Consider the following 24,949-nt stretch of genomic DNA (forward strand, 5'->3'; position numbering starts at 1 on the left):
CTTCTCCCCCGCCCGAGTTCATGACCTTCTCCCCCGCCCGAGTTCATGGCCTTCTCCCCCGCCCGAGTTCATGACCTTCTCCCCCGCCCGAGTTCATGACCTTCTCCCCCGCCCAAGTTCATGACCTTCTCCCCCGCCCGAGTTCATGACCTTCTCCCCCTCTCCAAGTTCCTTCCCCCCCCCCCCCACCGGATTCATGAACTTCTCCCCCCAACATGTTCCTGAACTCCGCGCCCGCCCCCCCCCCCCACCCCATAGATGGGGCACTGTGTGTGGGTCACAGAGTGTTAACAGGTTACTTGGGTATGGTGAAGTGAGAGTCATGATTACCAGATTTCGTCCAATCCAATGATGTCACTTGCCACACGTACCGAGCTTTCCGAGAAATCAACCAGGTCTAGGGGGAGGAGAGGGAGAAGGTGGTGTGGGTGTAAAGGGGGTGGGGTTGGAAGAACGTGATTTGTCTTACCATCTGCATCACATTCTCGCTTTCATCCCCCCACCTTTAGACCTGGATCACGTTTTTCCTCCAGCTCCACTTTGCTCTCCGTGCTCTTTACCCCGTTCCCGAGTTAGCGACCTCTCTCTTCCCGCCCGTCTCTCCGATTCCCTCTCTCTCTCTTTGATTCCCTCTCTCCCCAATTCCCCCTCTCCCTCTCTCTCCCTCTCCCCTCCAATTCTCTCTCCCTCTCCGATTCCCTCTCCCTCTGATTACCCCCTCTCTCTCTCGCCCCGATTGCCTCCCCCCTCTCCCTCCCTCTCAATCCAATTTCCCCTCTGCGTGGCCTTGGTGACAGCACGCATGCGCAAAAGGGGATCGGGTGCTCATGCGCAAAAAGGGGCGGGCCCAACCATGCGCATAAGCAGAAGGACACAAAAATGTTCGTGCAGATGATCACTTTGTAATATATGACCCCCAATCCCACGAGCCCTGATCTTATGTAATAACCTCTTGTGTGGCACCTTATCGAATGCCTTCTGAAAATCCAAATATACTACATCCACTGGTTCTCCCTTATCTACCCTGCTAGTTACTCCAATAGATTTGTCAAACATGATTTCCCTTTCATAAATCCGTGTTGACTCTTCCTAATCATACTGTGATTTTCCAAGTGCCCTGGTACCACGTCCTTAATATAGATTCTAGCACTTTCCCTACTATTGACGTCAGACTAACTAACGTATAGTTCCCTGTTTTCTCTCTCCCTCCTTTCTTGAGCAGTGGGATTATATTTGCTACCTACCAATCCAAGGGAACCATTCTAGAATCTAGGGAATTCTGGAAGACTCTATTCCCTATACACATCCTGTAAGAATGAGAGCGGCATGACTCTCCTAATTTATTATGACCTCTTTCTGTCAGTAACAGGATGAAAGGAAGCCTACACTATTCACAAGACATCTCTGGAACCAATAATGCACCTTCTAAACATACCATGCCACCATCTAAACTTACATTTCGTACCTTACGGGGGGGTGTGCTGGTCTTGAAAAGGGTCTAAAATTCCATAGCAGTTCCACTCCAGCAGGAGAACAGTGGACCCTCAGGTTAATGATGGAAACAACCATTTCTGCCATTTCCCTGAAGGTTACAGTGGGAGACTGTTGAAACCCTCAGGGAATTTCAGCACCAAGGTGTTTAAAAGAAGCTTACAGAATCATACAGCACAGAAGGAGGCCATTCGGCCCATCATGCCTGTGCCGGCTCTCTGAAAGAACTACCAATTAGTCCCACACCCCTGCTCTTTCCCCATAGCTCTGCAAATATTTCCTTTTTAAGTAGAGATTCAATATCCTTTTGAAAATTACTACTGAATTTGCTTTCAGGCAATGCATAACTTGCTGAGTAACAACATTTCTTATCTCCCCCTGGTTTATTTTACCAATTATTTAAAATTTGTGCGCTACTCTATCAAAACCCCTCATAATTTCAAACACCTCTAATAAATCTGTTTAATTGCAAGCATTATTATGGTATGGACACAACCAGAGGCAAAGAAATGTAACTGGAGGAGGAAGTGGCCGTTTCAGAAGGTCGAGTGCTCACAAGGAAGAGGCACTGCTGCTGATTGGAAGTCACACAGGAGAAGCTGTGGGAGATAGGAACGTAGGTGAAGCATCACGAGGAGATTTGTAAAGGCAGGGCAAAGGAGAACACAGATGGTTTCAACTTTATGTGGAAAGTTAAAGGCCTAGAAATTCATTGTAGCCACTTTTGGGGCGGTAAAGTCGGGCGGCCGCTAAAGTTTGCGCTCGCCGCCAAATTGAGGCCACTTCTCAGATATTCATTAGCTTCGCCCTAAGAGTTTGCTCGAGCGCTAAAACTGGCGCTGGACGCCTCTCTTTAGGCGCTAAGCCGGAGGTGCTGAGCGAGAGCGCCGAGGCCGGGCGCAGCGCAGGTGCGGCCATCTCGTGATTGACAGCAGACACCCTGGCGCCGGCCAGCTCTTAAGGGGGAAGGGTCGACTTGGTCTGCTGCCACGCCCTGGATAGTGGAGCCCTCCAGCTAGGCCTGAACACTGCTGCTGGACCCAAATAGCGCCTGAAGCCATGCAGAAGGCCCGTGAACGAGCGCAGCGCTTCTCAGAGCGTGATCTGAGTGTGCTGGTTGGTGGTGTGGAGAAGAGGCGCCATATTTTGTACCCGGACAATGGCAGGAAGGCGCCGGTCTGCGCCTACCGGAGAGCCTGGAGGCATGTCGCCAGCAAGGTGTCAGCCAACAGCGAGGTCCCCAGGACCGGTGTCCAATGCCGCAAAAAGTTTAATGACCTCACTCGGATTGTCAGGGTGAGTACCCTTTCCAGTGACCTCCTCATCCTTGCATGTGCACCTCACATTATGGGCAAAGGGACCTGAAAGCCCTAATGGCCAGCCCTCATCCAGCAGCTATGGGACAGGCATGAACATCAATTGCACATTCTGCACTTAACACACTGCCAAGCTATTCCACCATGGGAGGCAGTACACACAAGATCAGGGCGACACACTGGCCAGGCTATTCCACTATGGGAGGCAGTGCACACAAGATCACGGCGACACACTGTACTTAGAGGCCGTCCTATCTCTTGCAGGCCAAGCTGGCCAATAATAGGAAGAGCCGGACTGCGACCGGGGGAGGCCGACCCCAGATCCAGCCGCTCACCGAGCTGCAACATCACGTGGAGCGCATCATGGGTGGCCGGGTGATTGGCCCCGTTGCATGTGGAGATGCCGACCCTGTTCTGGGCACCAATGGTAAGGACATCAACGTTTGTACCTCTCTCGTCCCACTTGCGCATCAGATCTACATCCTTTGGCACTGTCCGACCAATGCGCTGAATGCCACCACTCATGCATCCCTCGCTGATGCCCTCTCCTCATTCTAAAGCTACTCTTGTGCCTTCCTGCTTTCAGATGGTGAGGAGGAGGTCCTTGAAGTTGCCAGTGACAGCCCCTCAGAAGAGGAGGAGGAGGAGGAGCAAGAGGAAGGCGGCCCATCAGGGGAACCCTCAGCCGTGGCAACCCATGCGAATGTAGGGGACAAGTCTTCCCTGGAGGGGAGCGTGGCGGAAGTGTCGGAGGGGAGGGGAGCTCATGGGACCTGCGGCCTGCAGAAACGCGGGAGGGGGGTGCCAGCTCGGCGGCCTTCTCCCCAGAGGGGGGAAGGGTTGGAGGGGAGTCCAATTGCTGGGCCCAGCGGCGTCCAGCAACGCAGGAAGGGTCGGCCAGCTCGGCGGCCTTCTCCCCAGAGGGAGAGTCTGGCCTCCAGTCCGGAGATGGTCTTCGCCGAGGAGATGGAACGCCTCGAGGACTTGTCCGCGGACTCGGAGCGCCGGCACATGGAGCTCATGGGGGTAGTGGCACGGTTGCCTGAGGCCATCGAGTCCCTCTCTCGGAGTGTCACCGACGTCGGGGCCTCACAGGCCATCAGTTTGGCAGAATTCGGGGCAGAGCAGGCAGCGAGTCGGGCGGCATTCGGGGCAGATCAGGCAGCGAGTCGGGCGGCATTCGGGGCAGCTCAGGCAGCGAGTGGGCAGCTGATCAGTGGTGCCGTGCAGTCACTGGGTGCTCTGATGAGGTCACTGAACAGGTCAACACGGGCACTCACTGCTGCCACACTCGCTGTGTCAGCCAGGCATCGCCAGGGCACCCGGCGCGCTGCAGCAGCACAGCGGTCTGTCCCTCGGCAGATTGGTGCGCATGCTGCAGTGCTGGCCCGGGCGAGCGCCTGCCATCCGCCAGCTTGCCCCCATTCCTCCAGCCGCCACTGCCACTCCCCCAGTGGAGCTGCCAGGAGCTGCTGCAGCGACTGATGCTGGCCAGCCACAGCTGCAGCATTCAACAGCCGCCCGCTAGACGGCCAGACCTCGACTAGGCCGACCCCCAAGGGCATCTGCCGTCATGACATGTGCCCCTCAGGAGCCTGCCCCCAGCCTTGCAGCAGCCAATGGCCTTACTTTGAGGAGCAGCAGGGCGGGCAGGGGCCACACAAAGATGGCCAAGGCATCGCTCTAGCGGGCCAAAAAGTCGAATGTGTGGCCAGTTGTGTTTGTTTTTTGAGGCCGAGAATTGGATGTTTGTTTTTTGAAGGCCGAGGATGTGATGTTTGTTTTTTAAGAAGGCCGAGGATGACGGCCATTTTAGTTGCACTGTTTTGTTAATCCTCTCCAGGTTGTGGGAGCGAGTAATGTGTTTGAGTGTTTTTTGGGGGTTTCGTCTGTTTTGGGTTTTCAGGTGGGAAGGGCCCTGAGTTTGTACAATAAAGCATTTTATTTATTAACATTGTCCATGTTTGATCTTTGAAGTGTTTGTTGCCTTAACCGGCTGAGGGCTTGCGGAGCGGCTGCAATCACGTTCTTTCATTGGCACAAGCCATTCCCTGACAGGGGGCCTAGAAGTGACGTTCAATAAGCCGCCGACGGGCGGCCCTTGGACCTTCTGCCTCCCTCCTGGGCTGGTACTCCTCGTCCTCCTCATGCTCCTCCTCCTGAGGTGGTGGTCCAACGTGAGGTGGCAGTGCCGGAGTCCTGCGGATAGCCAGGTTGTGCAGCATGCAGCAAACGACGACGAATTGGGAGACTCGCTCCTGCGAATACTGGAGGGCTCCCCCGGAGCGATCGAGACAGCGGAGCCATTGCTTGAGGACGCCGATTGTTTGTTCTATGATGTTCCTAGTCGCTTGAAGGCTCTCGTTGTATGCCTCTTCAGCAGGGGTCGTGGGCGCGCGGAGCGGGGTCATGAGCCAGGTACACAAAGGATAGCCTTTGTCTCCGATAAGCCATCCTCTTGGGTGAGGCTGTGCCTGGAACATGTCAGCCACAGTTGTCTGTCGCAGGATAAAGGCATCGTGGCTGCTGCCTGGAAAGCGGGCATTGACAGCTAGGATGCGCTGCCTGTGGTCACACACCAGCTGTACGTTGAGGGAATGGTAGCCCTTCCGGTTGCGGTAATCCTCGGCATGCTCCAGAGGTGCCCGCAAAGCCACATGCGTGCAGTCAATGGCGCCCTGCACCATGGGGAAGCCCGCTATTCTTGCAAATCCCACTGCACGTTGCTGCTGCTTGTCCAGGGTCATGGGGAAGGAGATGAATTGATGTCTCCTTCTGAAAAGGGCTTCGGTCACCTGGCGGATGCAGCAATGCACGGCGAACTGGGAGATGTTAGCGATGTTCCCAGCAGCGGATTGGAAGGAGCCGGTGGCATAGAAGTTGAGAGCCACCGTCACCTTCACTGCCACCGACAGAGACGTCCTGCGCATCAGCTGTGGCTGCAGATCTCTCTGATGCAGCTGGCAGATGTCTGCAACCACCTCCCTTCTGAATCGCAGCCTCCTTACACACATCGCAGCAGACATGGTCAGATAGGACTGCTGGCGGTATACCCTGGGTGGGTAAGGCCTCAGTTGGCGACGCCTGTTGCCCCCTCTGCGTCTAGCCAGGGCTGCCACTCTCTCACGGCGTCTGTAAGCCCTTCTGGCATAAGGCTGAAAGTCAGCGTTGGCACCCAATGCAGCCCCCATTATATGCTGGCAAACACTGAGCTCTCAATGAAGGCAAAGATAATTGCTAAGCTCTGGCCTGAGCCAAAAATACCTGTCCTAGTGTTGGGCCAAACCAGTAAGCTCTCCTCCTTGGTCTCTCTCCAAAAAACCGTTGCACAAGAGTGAATGCTGCAAAATGGCTGGCCTTTATAGTGCAGGGTAAGTGCCCTTTAATTAGCACTCCCCGCGGCCCGCCTCGGCTGTGTACCGTTCCACTTCACAGTCGTTAGGGCCGCCCGGCGCACAATGGCCCGGCGCGAGTGAAGTTCCGGTTCGGGGCGCACAAAGGGCGTTGCACTAGTAAATGACGTCATGATCTGCGCGCGCAGCAGGGCGCGCGCTAAGACTTTGCGCCGGCGCTAAATGTGTACTGAAGTTGGGGCGAGGCGCAGATCGCGCTGCGCCCGGGCACTAAGCGCCTAGTGCTCGAGATCTACTCTTCCTAAGGCGCTAACGGATGGCGCGCCCAACTGAATTTCTAGGCCAAAGTATTTAAATGGGCATTGAGTCAGCCACTATTTTTTCCAAAGAGACATATCGATGTTTACACAGGTAATGAAACATTTGTTTTTATTAACATCCTAGGAGACAGCCTAGAGGAAGAGAAGAACCAGTCAGGAGTACCTGGGCATTTCAAGCTGCACAACTCCTGCCCTATCCTCACCAATTCTGTCATGCAATCTTACATACTCCTGCAGCACCCCGGAGACACCCACACAGGAGGAAGTAGTTAACAAGTATATTGGTGAGTATGGCAACCCGGAAGTGGAATAGGGTGGAAAAACACTCACCCTACGCTGAGGAGGCTAAGGACCCAGATCTCAAAAGCCCAGTCTTCAAAAGACCAATGATTTGGGAGCAGCAATTCCATGGCCAGTGCAATAGAAACAGTATTCATGCATATTATCAAGATGATGGGTAAGTAGGAGAAATCCACTACAAGCAGCTGCAGCACAATGCAGGAAGTTTGTTATGCCTTGCAGAATATCCGGTGAGTAGGACAGTTGAGGAGATTTCTGCATCAACAAAATGCCAAGAGGAGCTAGCAGGGACAGTGCTGCATTCCAGAGTGAAAGCTACCACTACTACAGTAGGTGCATTAAGGGTCAGCCTTAATATGACAAATTCATAGGGCTTCCAGGACTTAACTAGAATTATTTGGTCTGTTCTCACATTGATCAGTAGCATCGCTGAACCTGTGTCCAGCACCAGTGGGCTATAAAGAGCGGTAACGGGGTTGAACTTCCACAGAGGTTCTCCCGATCGACCGCTGTAACTTTGCTGGAAGATCCACGGAAGCCCCAGAGAGATGGTGTAAATGCCTTCCGTGTTTTGTACAAGACCGCTGCTTGGCTGCAAATTGGAAAACGGAGCCAACTGGCTGTTCTTAAAAGAATGGTGCATCCAAATTAAAGAGTAGTAGAGGAGTAGTGGGTAAAAATGGAGGTGTAGCAAACATTTTCAAGGATGGTCATGGGGAAGACTTCGGCTTTTAGTAATGATGCCTTGGACATCCTGTTGCAGCAGGCAGTGAAGAATGGTGACTCTTTTTGGAGTGGAAGGGTACCCATCTCTGCAATCAGAGGCCCAAGCTGCAGGGCAAGTGAATGCAGCTTCCAGGGTGAGACAGACATGGGACCAGATGTAAAAGTTCAAAGACATGAAAAGAAATGTCACGGTAAATATAGGCACCTTTGCATACATTACTAATTACTTCAAGGCATGCAATTAGTGTTCTGGACTTGTTAGATGTAGGTACAGCCCCTAGTGGTAGTTATTGTATAGCAGTGTGTTATTTGACCTTCTTCCTGTCTGCCCCGGAAGTAGTATTCCAGGGAGTGTTTGCTGAGCTGTGAACAAGTCCACGTGTGGCAGCTCGTTTCTATCCTTCTCCATCCTTCCTTATACGCTAGGCATGACGCAATGTCTGTGAGTATCCTTGTTTGGTAACATGATAACAACCTTGTCGGTATAGTATTTTGACAATTTCAATTTCAATTTCAATTTCAATTTTATTGGTCACATAACTAAATACAAGAAGTGTAATCTAGTCAGTGAAATGCTTTTTTCTTGACGAGCCAAGAGCACCAAGCAGCAAGAACACTTAGCTGCCTGGTACGCACGGAGCTCGCAAGGACGGCAGCCATCTTCATCGGCGCCATCACAAAAAAACACATACCGACATATACACGCATACATACTTTAAATATAAATAAAGCAGACATAAAATAAATAAGACATAAAAAGACAGCACATAAAATGAACAAGCAATAATGTAAAAAAGTAATTTCTACAGTAATTACATTGATATTTCTACCTTTGTAAATACTTTGTAAATAAGAAGTTTATTAGCTGCTAGCAACTAAGGGTTAGCTTCAGTGCTATTTACTTATACAGTTGCCTACTTAGCTGTGTTAAGCAGTCTATTCTGTTTTCATAAACATGTTTTTGCATCTTATGTAACATCTAATGTATAGTACTTACCTCTGTGTACAAAACATACTTTGTCTTTGTTTACAGTTTCACAATTTTATTCAAGTAAAGCTTCAAAACAGCACCCTGCTTCTCGGAGTTATTTGAATGAGTGTTTAGCTGACTGGATAGGAGTTACATCTAGCGAGACCAGTACAATTAGTGTAACTGTCCATTATCTGCACTCTTAGGAAGATCACCTGCCAATCTAGAACACAATATTGCTCCCTGTCTGCAACGTATCTTCATTTTGCAAAATCTGCATGGGGACAAGTAGTTCCATCGACGGAACTCTTAACAGCTCAACTAGAAAAGTGTCAGGTTCAAAAAACCACTATGCAAACTCATGGAAATAGTCATAGCCAGGGCAGGACATAGAACAGCATCCCTGTTCCCTGACTATGACTTGCTAATATCTTCAAAAATGTGCTCTGTTTACAGGTCAAAGCTGCCCACAACCACTAGGGGAAAACCAGGACTGGAGGTGAGCCACAATTACTAAGCTAGTTAACGGCATCTGAGGAAATGGCACTCTCCTTATGTGGAAGGGAATCCATAGTGGCCCTTGACAAGGGCAAGTTTGGAGTCATGGTGCCACCATCCAGCAAGTATCCTTCATATTGAGAGTCCATTTCAGAATCCTAGCAGCAGGGCCAATACTTGCCAATTTCCTACATGATTCACTCAATCTTACTTGTCTTAGACACCACTGTTTTGGGGAATTGTAAAAAGATTCTCTGTTTCTTCTTTAGGTTCTGCCACAGATGAAAAAAACAGCAAAAGCAGTGACCCAGCCCCATAGCACTTCATCATGGTGAATCAAACACTCCAACTTGCTCTAAGCGCCAACTCAGATATTGGCACCCTGGAGTCTTCAAATAGTGAGTTTAAGGGGTGTCAGGTGAAGCACAAATTGCAAGTAAGCAGGAACAAGCAGAGGTGACAGGAGAGAAAGAGGAAATATATGACCAATCTGCAAACCCATATCATTTGCCAACAGCATGGGCAAGGAAATTGTTTCCTACAGGGCCTGCTTTCAAAGAAGTTAATTGCAGGAGCAAAAGCCATTTGAAACCTCATTTGAGTCTGCTTTGAGCAGCCTGCTGCAGTAGTCAGAGAATATGCAGCAGTGCACCTCTGGCACAGCACAGTGCACCAGGAGGGATTTACTGACATGCAGAGGACCTTGGATGAGTTAAATTTTCACAGCCCTCTGTGAGGTCAAAAGCAGTGAGATAAACTAGCAGAGCGCAGAGTTCTCACACAAATATTGTGATATACGCCATTGAGACCTTGGACACTCAGTTACATGGGGCCATCACTGCTTAATTTCATACATTGTGAGATCATTTGGAAAGAGCAGTGACAGCAAGCTTCATCTGTATCGGAGATACTCTAAAAACTGCTCTCATGCAGATTATGGGACATCAAACTGGGAGGCCCAGCGCTGAGGGTATGGCAAAAGGAGGGCCCAAGGGCATCAGCCTCCTCTTAAAGAGGTGCTACAAGTTCCCACTAAAGCCGTGCCTCTCAAGGGAAGGAGGAAGTGACAGAGTGGGCAGGCACTGTATCAGTGGATTTGTCCACCTGTTGCAGGGATATCCCATGACCTTGCATCTAATGGTTCTAGGTCATGAACAGCTTAATGGTCAGCAGCATGCAGAGCAACCTACAAAACAGTTGCTCCTCCCACTCGGGGAGTGCTTTACCAGAATCTTAGGTTAAGAGTAGGGCAAGCACATTATATAGGGCCAAAGGGAAGCTTGAGTGTAGAGATGAGAGCAATTAACACTATTTAAATAGAACAAAATAAATATATCCTAGTTTGCTAATTGCAGTCATGCCCTCTCCAAGCTCATCTTGTCCACGAGACCCACCTCCTGCTCCTTCGACCCTATTCTCAGCAAACTGCTGGCCACCCAATTTCCCTATGGCCGCCCATGTTAGCTGATATTGTTAATGGTTCCCTCTCCTCAGGTACTGTCCTCCTCCATTTTAAATCTGCTGTCATCAGCCCCCTCCTCAAAAATCCACCCCTAACCCCTCTGTCCTTGCAAACTACTGCCCCATCTCCAATCTGCCTTTCCTCTCCAAAGTTCTTGAAAGTGTTATCGCCTCCAAAATCCGTGTCCATCTTTCCCACAACTCCATGGTTGAATACCTCCAATCAGGTTTCTATCCCTGCTGCAGCACTGAAATGGGCCTTATCAAAATCATAAATGACATCCTATATGACCTATCACTCCTCATCTTTCTCAACCAGTCTTCAGCCTTTGGCATGGTTGACCACCAATGTTCCCGCTAATTTTTTTTTGTGTGCACTGCCCCTTTAACGGGCTGCGCAGCCCATTCAAATTTCCATGCATCCACGGTTTTTCCATCTGAAAGCCGCTGAGTGGCCTGCGTGTGACCTCCAGATATGGCTGCGCAGCTTAACGGGAACATTGTTGACCACACCATCCTTCACCAATGCCTCTCCTCTGTTGTCCAGCTGGTTGGAACTGCCCTCGCTGGTTCCATTCCTATCTATTCAGTCATAGCCAGAGAAGCTCCCACAGTAGCTTTTCTTCCAGCTCCCACACCATTACTTCTGGAGTCCCCCAAGAATCTCTCCATGGCCCTCTCCTATTTCTCATCTACGTACTGCCCCTCGGCGACATCATCCGAAAACACATCAGATTCCACATGTATGCCGACGACACCACCACCTCGCATGACCCCGCCACTGCCTCTAATGTATCAAGCTGATTGTCTGACATTCAGTATTGGATGAGCAGAATTTTCTCCTATTTAATATTGTGAAGACTTAAACCATTGTCTTCAGTCCCCTCCATAAACTCCGTTCCTAAGCCACCGACTCCATCTCCCTCCCTGGCCATTGTCTGAGACTTACCCAGACTGTTCACAACCTCAGCGTCCTATTTGACCCGGAGCTGAGCTTCCGACTGTGTATCCTCTCCATCACCAAGACCACCCACTTCCACCTCTGTAACATCACTGTCTTTGCGCTTGCCTCAGCTCATCTGCTGCTGAAACCCTCAACCATGACTTTATTACCTCTGGAATCATCTATTCAAATGTAAACATGAGCTCATCCAAAACTCTGCTTCCCGTATCCTCACTTGCACCAAGTTTCATTCACCCATCAACTTGTGCCTGCTGACCGTCATTGGCTCCTGGTCCAGCAACGCCACGATTTTAAAATTCTCATTCTTGTGTTCAGACCCCTCCATGGTCTCATCCCTCCCCATCTCTAACTTTCACCAGCCCTACAACCCTCCCAGATCTCTATGCTCCTCCAATTCTGGCCGCTTGTGCACCCCGATTTCCTTCGCTCCATGTTTGGTTGGCGTGCCTTCAGCTGCCAATGCTCTAAGCTCTGGAATTCCCTCCTGAAACCTCTCTGCCTCTCTCTCCTCCTTTAAACCTACCTATTTTGGTCAACTGCCCTAATATGTGGCTGGGTGTCAAATTTTGTCTGATAATGCACCTGTGAAGTGCCTTGAGATGTTTTACTACGTTAAAGGTGCTATATAAGTGCAAGTTGTTGTTGTGATAAAGTTGTAAGTGCCGGTACAGGTGAGAAAAAGGACACTGCAGGTTGAGTGATGCAAATATGCGTCAGATTCATGGGGTTACATGTTTGCTTTCATAGCACAATCACAGCTGAATGGATGTCCATTATAGAAACTAGTCAGTGATCGATGACTCTCACTCCACTCTGCCAGCCTGCATATCAGCTCCCTCTAAATCTCCACCTTTTTTCCTCCTGGGAGACTACAGGTCTCTGATTCCCCGCTTAGGATGCTCCGTAGCAACTCCTCTCCCAATGACCAGATTGTGAAGCATGCAGCACGCAGTCATGATCATTTTCACCTATACTGAACATTAGTGCAACATCCCTCCAAAAAGTTGCTAAATATGAAAGGTAGATAGAGCCTGCCGAGTTACTCATTTTTTCTTTTAAATTGGACTGATATATAAAAGAATGAGATGTAATCATATTTTACAATAAATAAACAATATGAAATGTGAGCAAACTTTAATTTTCTTTAACTACAGTCCTCATTCATTTTGTCTGAATTTCAAATAACTAATCTTGTTACTTCAAACACATTAAAGTTCAACACAGCTTTTGCATAATTTTGATTCAATTAGAATTTTGCTAAAATTAAACTAAATATTTATTGGCTACTTTGCTGTAGTTTTCATTTCAAACTAGTTGCCATCAAACCTAATCTGTTCATTCATTCTAAGGCTGTAATGCCTCATGTAATAATTAATTTCAGCCATGTAATTAATTTCCCTTCAATTCAAGGACAAAAATGTCTTTAGTTCCCATTGAAAATAAACTAGAAATTTTTAAAATAAAATGGATTAAAAAAATCTAATTCTATAAATATTAAAGAGTAAATGACAATGTTAGGTTTTCAAAAAGACGTAGGGGGAAAAATTTGGTTGATTTGCGCCTCCCATTAGTGCCCTAAGAGGGCAACTAGCGCCTGGGCGTGGCGCTGCTAACCCTCCCACGAAATTCAGTGGTCACCATTAGCGCCCCGCGCCACCGGCGATGACATCATCGCCATGCGCAGCGCCCTGGCTGCAATCTTCGGTATCGCCCCCTGACTTACCACTGGACGCTATGTCCGACGGGGTCAAGGGGGGCCTTCCTGCGGCCGGGGCGGCACAAATTAAAGGGAAGGTGCCGGGCGGCCATTTTTGTTGCTGGCCACCTGCCAGCACCTGCCCACTTTGCTATCCCCGACCTTCTGAGCATACACCCGGGGAATGCCAGCTGCGCTCCATGAATGCCGGGCTCTTTTGCCGGCACGCCGATCCCTGGTGGCCCAGCTGGTCCCTGGGTCGCGCTGCGCTAGGCCCCTCCCGCTTAAGGGGAGGAAGGCCTGCAGTACCATGGCACGACGTGCCGCAGAACATGGCGCTGCAGCACGTAGTGCCGCCATATTCACTCACAACGCGCCACAAGAGGGAGGTGCGGCGCTTCCAGTAGCCTCCCTCTTGGGGCGCTACCTGTGAATTTCAGGCGCGGGGGTGCTAACTTTTTCAAGGTGCTAAAAGTAGCGCCCCGGCGAAGTTAGTGCCCCAAAGGGGGCGCGACCCAATTTTTTCCCCGTAGACCGTGAAATTCGGCACCTTAGCACCGGCTGATAATGCTGGTTTTGTAAGAAAAATGGTAGCCGCCTCGCTTCTGCTCACTTCTGGCGGGTCCTGCGGCGGCCGCCATTTTGGGCAGGTCGGCAGCGCAGCCGTTGCCTGCACTGCTACAGAAATGGTAATGAGGCAGATCGTGACGTCAATCAGTGTGCAACACTGGTTTGACGCACGACCTGCGATTTTTAACATCGCCGCTCCATTCAAACCCCTCTCCAAATCACGAACAGCTGAACATGAGTTTGGCAGCAGGAAGGACCCCCCACCAGCGATATTTAAAGGGATCAGCAACAACTTACAACTGACTTGCTTTTGGATTTGCATTGGCTCTATAAGTTTGTGCAACTGTTTATAGCTTTGTGGAGTTATTTAAAGTTGCTGAGGTGACAGGGAGAGTTGCTGCAAGTGGAGAACAACTTGCTTCTGATTTAAAGGGCTCTGCTCACACCACTTGCTCCCAGTCATGGGGGCTTTACTTGCAGTCCCCCTCGCGCTCGACAGGGAGATGGAGCAGAGGCAGCAAAGAGGAGGACAAGCTGCTCACAGAGGGAGGAGGAGATGGGGCAGGAGGCGTTACCCACCTAGGGTCTTCTGAGAGCACTTCTCCTACCTGCACTTAACCCAGGAGCAGTGTGTTTGGAGGCTCTGCTACACCAAGGAGGTGGTCACAGAACTCTGCCACCTCCAGGAATCAGACCTGCAGCCTCAGAGCAGGATGATGACGGCACTGCCAGTGGCCCTCAAGGTCACCATGGCCCTGAATTTTTTCACCAGCGGATCCTTCAAGGCTGGAACAGGCAACATAGCTAACATCTTGCAGTTCGCCGTCCATCACTGCATCCGGGAAGTCACAGAGGCTCTGTACCCTAGGAGAAGGGACTTTATTGTCTTCTCTCTAAACAGAGAAGCACGCACGTGCCTTTAGCAGGATATTGGGCCTCCCTATGGTGCAGGGCGCCATCGACAGCACACACGTGGCTTTGTGGGCACCACATATCAATGCTTTGAGTACCGTAACCTCAAAGGCTACCACTCACTTAATGTGCGACCATGGCAAGCACATCATGATAGTGAATGCCCGGTATCCTGGCAGCAGTCATGATGCCTTCATCCTGCGCCAGTCCGGTGTGCCAGCAATCTTCCAGCCACCACGTCAAACCCGAGGGTGGCTCTTCAGAGACAAGCGCTACCGCTCTACACCTGGCTGATGACTCCCCTCCACAACTTCACCACTTGTGTCCAGCACTCAGTGACAGCATTGCTGCCACCAGGAACATCATCGAGTAGACCATCGGGCTTCTGAAGCAATAGTTCCGCTGCCTTGACCGCTCTCCTCCTCCGTAACATCAGCGTCTGGCTGTGCTGGTGACCGTTCTTGGGTGCCTGAAAGGAGAAAGGCACAAGGTCGGGTGAGGGGAGTGGGGGGAAGCAAGATGTGCATGCTTACACCATTAGCAGCTTGCAAGTGAGAAGAGATTGTGCCGTGAGGAGGAAGTGAGATGCGAGAAAAAGGATTAGATATGAGCATACCGTCATCATCGGCATTGCTTTCAACCTCAACGCTCACCACGGCCTCAGTGACGGCCCCTCCAATGATCTCCAGCACTGTGTCCTCCAACTCAGTCAGGTTCTGAAGTCGGGCTTCCCCTCCACCCGTCTGCTGCTGCTCACGGCGATTGTGTGCAACCTTTACCTGCAAAAGGGAAGTGTGTCAGTGAGTGCGGTGCAATGGGTTTGGGTGATGTGCCTGTCATGTTTGAATAGTTGGCAGTGTGTGCAAGGTGGGAGATGTGGGTGTCAGTCTTGCAGCAGTGGTAAGTGTGTGAGGGTGAGGTGAAGCTATGATTGTGAGGTATGAGTCGTGATTACTGGAGATTGTTGGTAGGTGAGTGATGGGGGTGTGCTGCATTGAGCAGTGTATGAGGCTAGTGGTGCAGATGGTGGGATATGGCATTTGAAGATGCATTCACTCACCTTGACCACTCGTATGAGGCCACTGAACTTCTTGCAAGAATGGCTCCAGGTCCTGGGGACAAAACTCGTGGTACTGACAGCTTGTGCTATTTCTCCTCTCAGACTTCTGGCGTACTGCCTGGAAGGCTTCCTGCTCCCCTGTGGGTAGAGCACCTGACATCCTCTGTGCACCCCAGGACCAAAGGACTCCAGTGCCACATCAGACAACCTCCTTTCCCTCTCTTTTCCCTGTTGGACCATGGCTTGAGATTGCAGTGAGCACAGAGTGAACTACTGGGAGTTTGGTAAGTGTGGGAGTTTTAAGGGTTAATCTCTTTTAAAATCTAGTGTTAATTGCTAGTAGCTCTTACGTAGGATCAAGTGTTTAAGCTAAAATTTAAACTTTGAATTTTTAAGTTTCTTCAGGCTTAAGCAGAGACAAACAAGCAAGCTCTCCTGCTGAAGAGCTGCTGTAGTCAGTTAGTTAGCTAACTGGATTAAACTGGTTCCTGAAACAGTAGCAGAGCAGTGCTGACTCATCTGAGTCACAAACAGTATAAACACAGGGGCCTGTGAGTACAGCCAGCACAGAGTGAGCTACTGGGAGTTTGGTAAGTGTGGGAGTTCGGTGAATTGGAGGAAGGAGGTGCTGCTTTGCCTTGCTTTTCCTAACTTCTCCCGCAGAACGGCAGCGGACCTGAACGGGAGCAGACCGAGGCCCAAGAGTGGGGATAAAAGCAGCAGCAGACCTGCATCAACAAGAGAAAATGGTAGTGTGACATCGCAGGTAAGGCAGGTAAGTGATTGGTAGTGACTGTAATATGATAACCTATAACTAAATTTAAAAAACTATCACTTAATTTAATGAACTAAACGAGATAAATAATTTGATTAACACTAAACTAATTAATTAATTAAATAAATAATATAATGGGAGAACAGGAGATGTGTTGCTGCTGTAATATGTAGGAGCTTGTGGACATTTTTGTCCAGGGTGACTACATCTGCGGTAAGTGTCTGTGGATCGAGGAACTTTGGCTCTGAGTTGAGGAGCTGGAGTCCGAGCTGCAGACATTGAGACACATCAGGGAGGGAGAAAGTTACCTGGACCTTTTCCTCCAGGAGGCAGCCACACCCCTTAGATTAAATATTTTAGAATTGACATGTGGTCAGAGACAGGAGGGTGTAACAGCGAGTGAGGCAGGTACAGGGATCCAGGAGGTAGTATTGCAGGAGCCTCAGTCCCTGCACTTGGCCAATAGATTCGAAGTTCTTGCAACCCTTGTGGACAAGTGCGGAGACTGCAGAGAGGACGAGCAAACTGACCACGGCACCATGGTACAGGAAGCCTTTCAAGTGGGGGGAGTAAAAAGGAAGGTGGTTGTAGTAAGTGACAGTATAGTTAGGGGGATAGACACTGTTCTCTGCAGCCTGGAGCGTGAGTTCCAAAGGCTATGTTGCCTACCCAGTGCCAGGGTAAAGGACATCTCCTCCGGGTTGGAGAAGAACCTGGAGTGGGAGGATCCAGTTGTCGTGGTCGGATCCAGTTGTCGTGGTCCACGTAGGTACCAACGATATAGGTAGGACAAAGAAAGAGGTTCTGCTGAGAGAATTTGGGCGGCTAGGGACTAAATTAAAAAGCAGAACCACAAAGGTCATAATCTCTGGATTATTACCGGAGTCACGAGCAAATTGGCATAGGGTTAATAGGATCAGGGAGATGAATGCATGGCTCAAAGATTGGTGTGGGAGAAGTGGGTTTCGACTCGTGGGGCACTAGCACCAGTACTGGGGAAAGAGCTGTTCCGTTGGGACGGGCTATACCTGAGCCATGCTGGGACCAGAGTTCTAGCAAATCGAATAACTAGGGAGGTAGATAGGGCTTTAAACTAAATAAGGGGGAGGGGGGGTCCCGGTGGAGAGAAATCTAGAATGCTAAAGAGAAAAGACAAGGAAGCAGTGCAGGAAAGTGATTGGGGTAAGGATAACCAGATTGTGTCAGGAAGGGACAGAGCGTACAAACAAAGGAGTGCACTAACAAATAGGGTCCGGGTAAGAAAAAATGGTAATAAGACAAATAGGGCCATAGTACAAAAAATGTTAAGATGTCTAAAAATGTTAAAAAGACAAATCTAAAGGCACTGTATCTGATTACACAAAGCACTTGTAATAAGGTAAACAAATTAACAGCGCAAATAGATGTAAACAGATACGATATAATTGCGATTACAGAGACATGGCTGCAGGGTGACCAAGGCTGGGAGCTGAATATCCAAGGATATTCGGTATTTAGGAAGGATAGGCAAAAAGGAAAAGGAGGTGGGGTGGCATTGTTAGTAAAGGATGAAATCAGAGCAATATTGAGAAAGGATATTGGCTCTGAAAATCAAGATGTAGAATCAGTCTGGGTGCAGCTAAGATGCACCAAGGGGCAGGAAACATTGGTGAGAGTTGTCTATAGGCCTCTAAAGAGTAGTGGCAATGTAGGGGATGGCATCAAACAGGAAATTAGAGATGCATGTAACAAGGGTACTACAGTAATCATGGGTGACTTTAATCTACATATAGATTGACCAAACCAAATTAGCAAAAATACTGTGGAAGATGAATTCCTGGAGTGTGTACAAGATGGTATTTTAGACCAGTACATTGAGGAGCCAACTAGTGAACAGGCTATCCTAGATTGGGTATTGTGCAATGAGAAGGGGTTAATTAATAATCTTGTTGTGCGGGGTCCTTTAGGGAAGAGTGACCATAGCATGATAGAATTCTTCATTAAAATGGAAAGTGAAGAGGTCCAATCCGAGACTACGGTCCAAAATCTAAACAAAGGAAACTACGAAGGTATGAGGAGTGAATTGGCTATGATAGATTGGGGAGCTTCATTAAAAGGCATGACGGTGGATATGCAATGGCTAACATTTAAGGAACGAATGCATGAATTGCAACAGTTATGCATTCCTTTCTGGCGCAAAAACACAAAAGGAGAAGCGGCTAACAAAATAAATTAAGGATAGTATTAGATCCAAAGAGGAATCATATAAAGTTGCCAGAAAAAGTAGCAAGCCTGAGGATTGGGAGCAGTTTAGAGTTCAGCAAAAAAGAACCAAGAGATTGATTAAGAGGGGAAAAAATAGAGTATGAGAGTAAACTTGCAAGGAACATAAAAGCAGACTGTAAAAGCTTCTACAAGTATGTAAAAAGAAAAAGATTAGTGAAGACAAATGTAGGTCCCTTACAGTCAGAAACGGGAGAATTTATAACGGGGAACAAGGAAATGGCAGAGCAATTAAACAAATACTTTGGTTCTGTCTTCACGGAAGAGGACACAAATAACTTCCCAGAAATGCTAGGGAACCAAGTGAGAAGGAGGAATTAAAGGAAATTAGTATTAGTAAAAAAATAGTGCTGGAGAAATTAATGGGACTGAAAGCTGATAAATCCCCAGGGCCTGATAATCTGCATCCCAGAGTAGTAAAGGAGGTAGCCATGGAAATAGTGGATGCATTGGTTGTCATCTTCCAAAATTCTATAGATTATGGAACAGTTCCTGCAGATTGGAGGGTGGCAAATATAACCCCACTATTTAAAAAAGGAGGGAGAGAAAATGGGGGATTACAGGCCGGTTAGCCTAACATCAGTAGTAGGGAAAATGCTAGAGTCTATTATAAAGGATGTGAGAACAGGACACTTAGAAAATATCAACGGGATTAGACAAAGACAACATGGATTTATGAAAGGGAAATCGTGTTTGACAAATCTACTGGAGTTTTTTGAGGATGTAACTGGTAGAATAGATAAGGGAGAACCAGTGGATGTGGTGTATTTGGATTTTCAGAAGGCCTTTGATAAAGTCCCACATAAGAGGTTAGTGTGCAAAATTAAAGCACATGGGATTGGGGGTAATATACTGGCATGGATTGAAAATTGGTTAACAGACAGAAAACAGAATAGGAATAAATGGATCTTTTTCGGGGTGGCAGGCAGTGGCTAATGGGGTACCGCAGGGATCAGTGCTTGGGCCCCAGCTATTCACAATATATATCAATGATTTGGATGAGGGAACCAAATGTAATATTTCCAAGTTTGCTGACAACACAAAACTAGGTGGGATTGTGAGTTGTGAGGAGGATGCAAAGAGGCGTCAAGGTGATTTAGACAAGTTGAGTGAGTGGGCAAATACATGGCAGATGCAGTATAACATGGATAAATGTGAAGTTATCCACTTCGGTAGGAAAAACAGAAAGGCAGAGTATTATTTAAATGGTGATAGATTGTGAAATGTTGATGTACAAAAGGGACCTGGGTGTCCTTGTACACCAATCACTGAAAGAAAACATGCAGGTGCAGCAAGCAGTTAGGAAGGCAAATGGTATGTTGGCCTTCATTGCAAGAGGATTTGAGTACAGCAGCAAAGATGTCTTACTACAGTTGTACAGGGCCTTGGTGAGACCACACCTGGAGTGCTGTGTGCAGTTTTGGTCTTCTTACCTAAGAAAGGATATACTTGCCATAGAGGGAGTGCAGCGAAGGTTCACCAGACTGATTCCTGGGATGGCAGGACTGTCGTACAAGGAGAGATTGGGTCGACTAGGCCTGTATTCACTGGAGTTTAGAAGAATGAGAGGTGATCTCATTGAAATGCATAAAATTCTGACAGGGTTTGACAGACTGAATGCAGGGAGGATGTTTCCCCTGGCTGGGGGCTCTAGAACGAGGGATCGCAGTCTCAGTAAACGAGGTAGGACATTTAGGACTGAGATGAGGAGAAATTTCTTCACTCAGAGGGAGGTGAACCTATGGGATTCTCTACCACAGAAGGCTGTGGAGGCCAAGTCACTGAATATATTTAAGAAGGGGATGGATAGCTTTCTAGACACAACAGGCATCAAGGGGTATGGGGAAAGAGCAGGAATGTGGTATTGAGATAGAGGATCAGCCATGATCATATTGAATGGCGGAGCAGGCTCGAAGGGCTGAATGGCCTACTCCTGCTCCTATTTTTCTGTGTCTGTTTTTTTCTACAATGAGATGCTTCTGAAACAAAGCACCTCCCCTTTAAGTAGTGCAGAGAGCCTAGGCCAAATTTTATTGGCCAGCAGACTGCGCCTGATATTAGCCCCCTTGTCCAGCGCTAAGCCAACCAGCAGCGTGTTTAGCACTGATATCAGCATTCCAATCATCATAATGAGCAGGCAACACAAATTATGCGTACTGCCTGCACCACTTTGAATGGGCGTGGGCACATTGCGCCTCACGCTCCCAGAGTTCATTTTTCAGCTTTATTCAATTTCACCCCCAATCCTTAACCCAGTTTTTTAAACTCCATTTTTCATCCTTTCTGTTACCCCCATGGCATTTATCATTCCCTACCTCTACACAAAGACAGAACATGTGCTCACAGGTTTCATTTGTGTTGCTTTGTAACTAGCTTGAAATAAAAACTACAGCGAAGTAGCCAATAAATGAGTTCTGACAAAGGGTCCTCAACCCGAAACGTTGACTCTGTTTCTCTCTCCTCGATGCTGCCTGACCTGCTGTGTGTTTCCAGCATTTTCTGTTATTTCAATAAATATTTAGTTTAATTTTAGCAAAATTCTAACTGAATCAAAATTATGCAAAATCAGTGTTGACCTTTAAATATGTTTGGAAGTAACAAGATTTAGTTATTTGAAATTCAGACAAAAAGACTGAGGACTGTAGAAAAAGGAAATTAAAGTTTGCTCACATTTCATGTGCTGCATGCTTCACAATCTGGCCATTTAATCAGGGGAGTAGCAGAGCTATCTTCCTATTATCTCTCCTCTCTGTGGGGAATCACCGAGCCTCCTTTCTGCATCCCCATTTGATAGCAAAGCTAAGGTCAGGACACATTACATGGAGACCTGCAAGATAATCCCATGCTCTATCTTTACCTTTGTCATAGCTCACCACTAAATGCTCCACAACTGCACTATTACTTAACCATGTTTACTGTCCAATATCGTTATGTTCCAAAACATTAGCCAGGTTTACTTGCCCACATTAATTTACAGTTGCATTAGCAAAATAATGCAGATGCTGGAAATCTGAAATAACAGAAAATGCTGGAAACACTCAGCAGGTCAGGCAGTATCAGTAGAGAGAGAAACAGAGTTAACGTTTCAGGTCTGGGACCCTTTGTCAGAACTGGAAAAAGTTAGAGATGTAACAGATATTAAGCAGGTGCAGAGGCAGGGAAAGTGGGGAGGGGCGGAAAGAACAAAAGGGATGGTCTGTGATAGGGTGGAAGGCAGGAGAGATTAAATGTTGCAAATGGGGATGGCAGAATCATCAACAGCTGCCACCTGAAAAAGTAGGGGCAAAGGTTATGGTCTGAAATTGTTGAACACAATGTTGAGTCCAGAAGGCTGTAAAGTGCCTAATAGAAAGATGAGGTGCTGTTCCTTGAGCTTACATTAATTTACAGTTGTTTTATTATACATTTAAATGTTCACTTAATAAGCAATTGAACTTATTTAGACACCAATATACACAGAAGGGATGAAGGCAGCCTGATTATGGGGTATGTAATCCTTGGAATGGGCCAAGGCACAAGGTGCACAAGAAGCAGCAAGTATAGGTGCATCTTATATTTACTTTGACAAAATGTTGGAGACATTTATTTCTTTAGAGGATGTCATTGCTATTTTTCCCCAACTGTTAACTGATTTTAGGGCTATTAGGAAAGAGGTTCAGATTGTCTGGTATCATTCCAATTAGGTGCATTTGCATAGCACCTCATCACATCTTAGAAAATTCTCAAATCACTTCTTTAAAGTGCAATAACTGTTGTTTTGCAGGCAAATGTATTGAACTTTGTACACGGCAGAATCCTACAAATGTTAATGAGATGAATAACTAATTAATCTAGCTATGGAATGATGAATGAGATATGATGGCCAGAGCAAACCCTTCTCCTCTTCAGAGTGCAATGGGATCTTTAATGTCTACCTAAATAGGCAGACAGGATCTCAATTTATTGGCCCAAAAATTCGGGTCCCAACGCGTGAGTAAGCACGGAGTACTCACGCGTGGACCCGATGGAAGTGCCGGTTTCTTGCATGCACTACGCATGCGCGGGAAACCGGCAGTTCCGATCCTCTGAACGAAGGGGTTCAGAGGTCGAACGCGTGCGCGCGGGAGTCTGCGCATGTGCGTTGAACTTCCTTTTTTTTTAAAAACAGGTTTTTCCGTGCGTGACGGCCTCTACATTTTACACATTTAAAAACCAGGCGTAAGGACTTCATTTTAAAAGGTAAGTGGTCAATTAATTAAAATTAGAATTTTTTTTCCACAGGTTTATTATTTTTAAATACTTTAAAGTAAGGTAAGTGTATTTTTAGCCCTGTTTTTTTATAAAATTATTTTTTTCAAAAATTTAAATTATTGTTTAAAATAGTTATTTAATGTTATTTATATTTATTTAAAAAGTGTGATTTTTAAAAATATTTATTTGAAGTGTAAGTACTGTTTTGGGGGCCGGAGTTTTCATTAGTTTGACAGTTCTTTCTGTCAATCTCATGAATGGGCTTTTCCCTCCTCCGATTAGTTGCCCATGACTCACGTGATCCCAGCGGACGCATCGCACTAACTACGCCACTGGATCACGCAAGCACAGCGCGCCGGGAGCTGGACCGGGCCACAGAGAGGAAATCCACGCAGGCCCAGGCCTCAACTGCCGGCGCGCTAGGTAAGTGTAGGTCGGGGGCTTGCACCCGCGGGAAGCCCCCGACACGAATTTCTGGGCCATTATTTAATGTGAAGCATAGCACTTCTGATAGTGCAACACTTCTTCAGCACTGCTTTGGATCATCAATGTAAATTCTGTGCTCAATTCCTGGACTGGGACTTAAACCTGTAACATTCTGGCTCAGCAGCAAACTGAGACAAGTTGATATGCATACATTAACCTTTTAGATTGGCATATATACAACAAGCATTTTATTTGCACATAAATTTAATGGTTGGAAAGGGCTGTTGCATTGTCCACAGCATCGGATGTATTTTCTTGCTAAAAGCAAGCACTCTCCCAGTTTGCAAGCGATAGAATATCGCACCCAGCACATGGGAATTGGATTTAAAGGATAGTTATGGTCAACCATGTGTAGTAGCGTGCTCAGTGCCATGGCTTCTCTAGTATAATGGGGATTGGGATAAGACAAATGTTTGTGGTCAAAATGGGAATGGGTTCTTATACATCCAGGAGCACTTTCTTAATCAATCTGTGTGTTGCATGTCCAACAAGCAAGGTCAAAGTACTGAATCTGATCTGGATCATGAAATAAAGTGATGTGAAGGTAGGAGAATATGTCCGTTTTCCCCAAACAAGGCCATCAACGCAGGAGGGGGCAGGTCCAGGGGCTCCTTGGGACTTCCCAATTTCCCACCCCTAAAAAGGAACCTAACATTTCATTGCTGTAACGGCCCACCGATTAATGGATGCGGGGTCCAAGTCATGATCCCAAAAAGAAACCAATTAAATTTTTTTTTTAATGTGACCTGCTTAAAATAGGGCAGCCTCCTTTGGTCTCCTTGGTCTAGCAATTTACAATAGTGGGTGCTGTCGATGCAGCCATTTTATAAGGGTGCCTGCCACTGGCATGTAAAATGGGACCAATCCTTGATCGCACAAACTTCAGCAGGGTAAATAGCAGAGATCCCAGGTGGTGCACTCGGTACTCACACCAGAATCTGTCACCCTGGCACACTTTCAGAATCCTTATGTTCTGGTACTGGACTTCTATACTAGGGCCCGGAGATTCCTCAGTTTGCAATCCGTGTGAAGGCACTTTATTTAGAAGGGATAGGTAGGCTCAGGTGCCGCTTCTGCCACATCTCTAGCATCCATCTGCCCAAGAAAGGTAACTAGTGCCTGCCCATCCTAGGGTTTGCTCAGGTCCCCATCCCAGCCATGGTTCCCTCAGCACCCTGAGCAAGGGCACTAATCTGTAAGAGATTTTTTTTTAAATCTCATCTTTGGAGGTCCAGGCTATTTGCCTGTACCTCACTGGTAGGGCCCACTTCCATACTTGTAGAAACCAGTACACAGCATCATGCCCAGTGTACCGAACTCCATTGATATGCTACAACTCCGTCCAACCTAAGGAGCAAGAACTCCAGGGTAAGAAATCCCTGATCTGACTCCGCCCACTGGCTGTCATTTGTAAGAGATAGACGGAGGTACTGCCCTTTAAAAGGAAACTAGCAAACTCCTGGAATCAGCAGAGACCAGGACTCTGCCATTTTCCTGGAGATTCTGTCGGTCTCCTGCTGGAGGTATGGCTGAAGATCAGCAAAACCTATGAGGAATTT

At 47.7% G+C, this 24,949-nt stretch overlaps 1 protein-coding gene across 1 annotated transcript in view; it reads right to left on the reverse strand.

Annotated features, from left to right (window-relative positions):
- Nucleotides 1-24,949, reverse strand: part of LOC147115006 (serine incorporator 1-like) — a 230,823-nt gene that overhangs the window by 173,638 nt on the left and 32,236 nt on the right. The gene's annotated exons all lie outside the window — the stretch shown is intronic.

The sequence above is a fragment of the Somniosus microcephalus genome, chromosome 7, assembly GCF_052327205.1.
Source record: "Somniosus microcephalus isolate GS21.2 chromosome 7, FLI_Smic_1.0, whole genome shotgun sequence".
In the NCBI taxonomy this organism is placed as follows: Eukaryota; Metazoa; Chordata; class Chondrichthyes; order Squaliformes; family Somniosidae; genus Somniosus; species Somniosus microcephalus.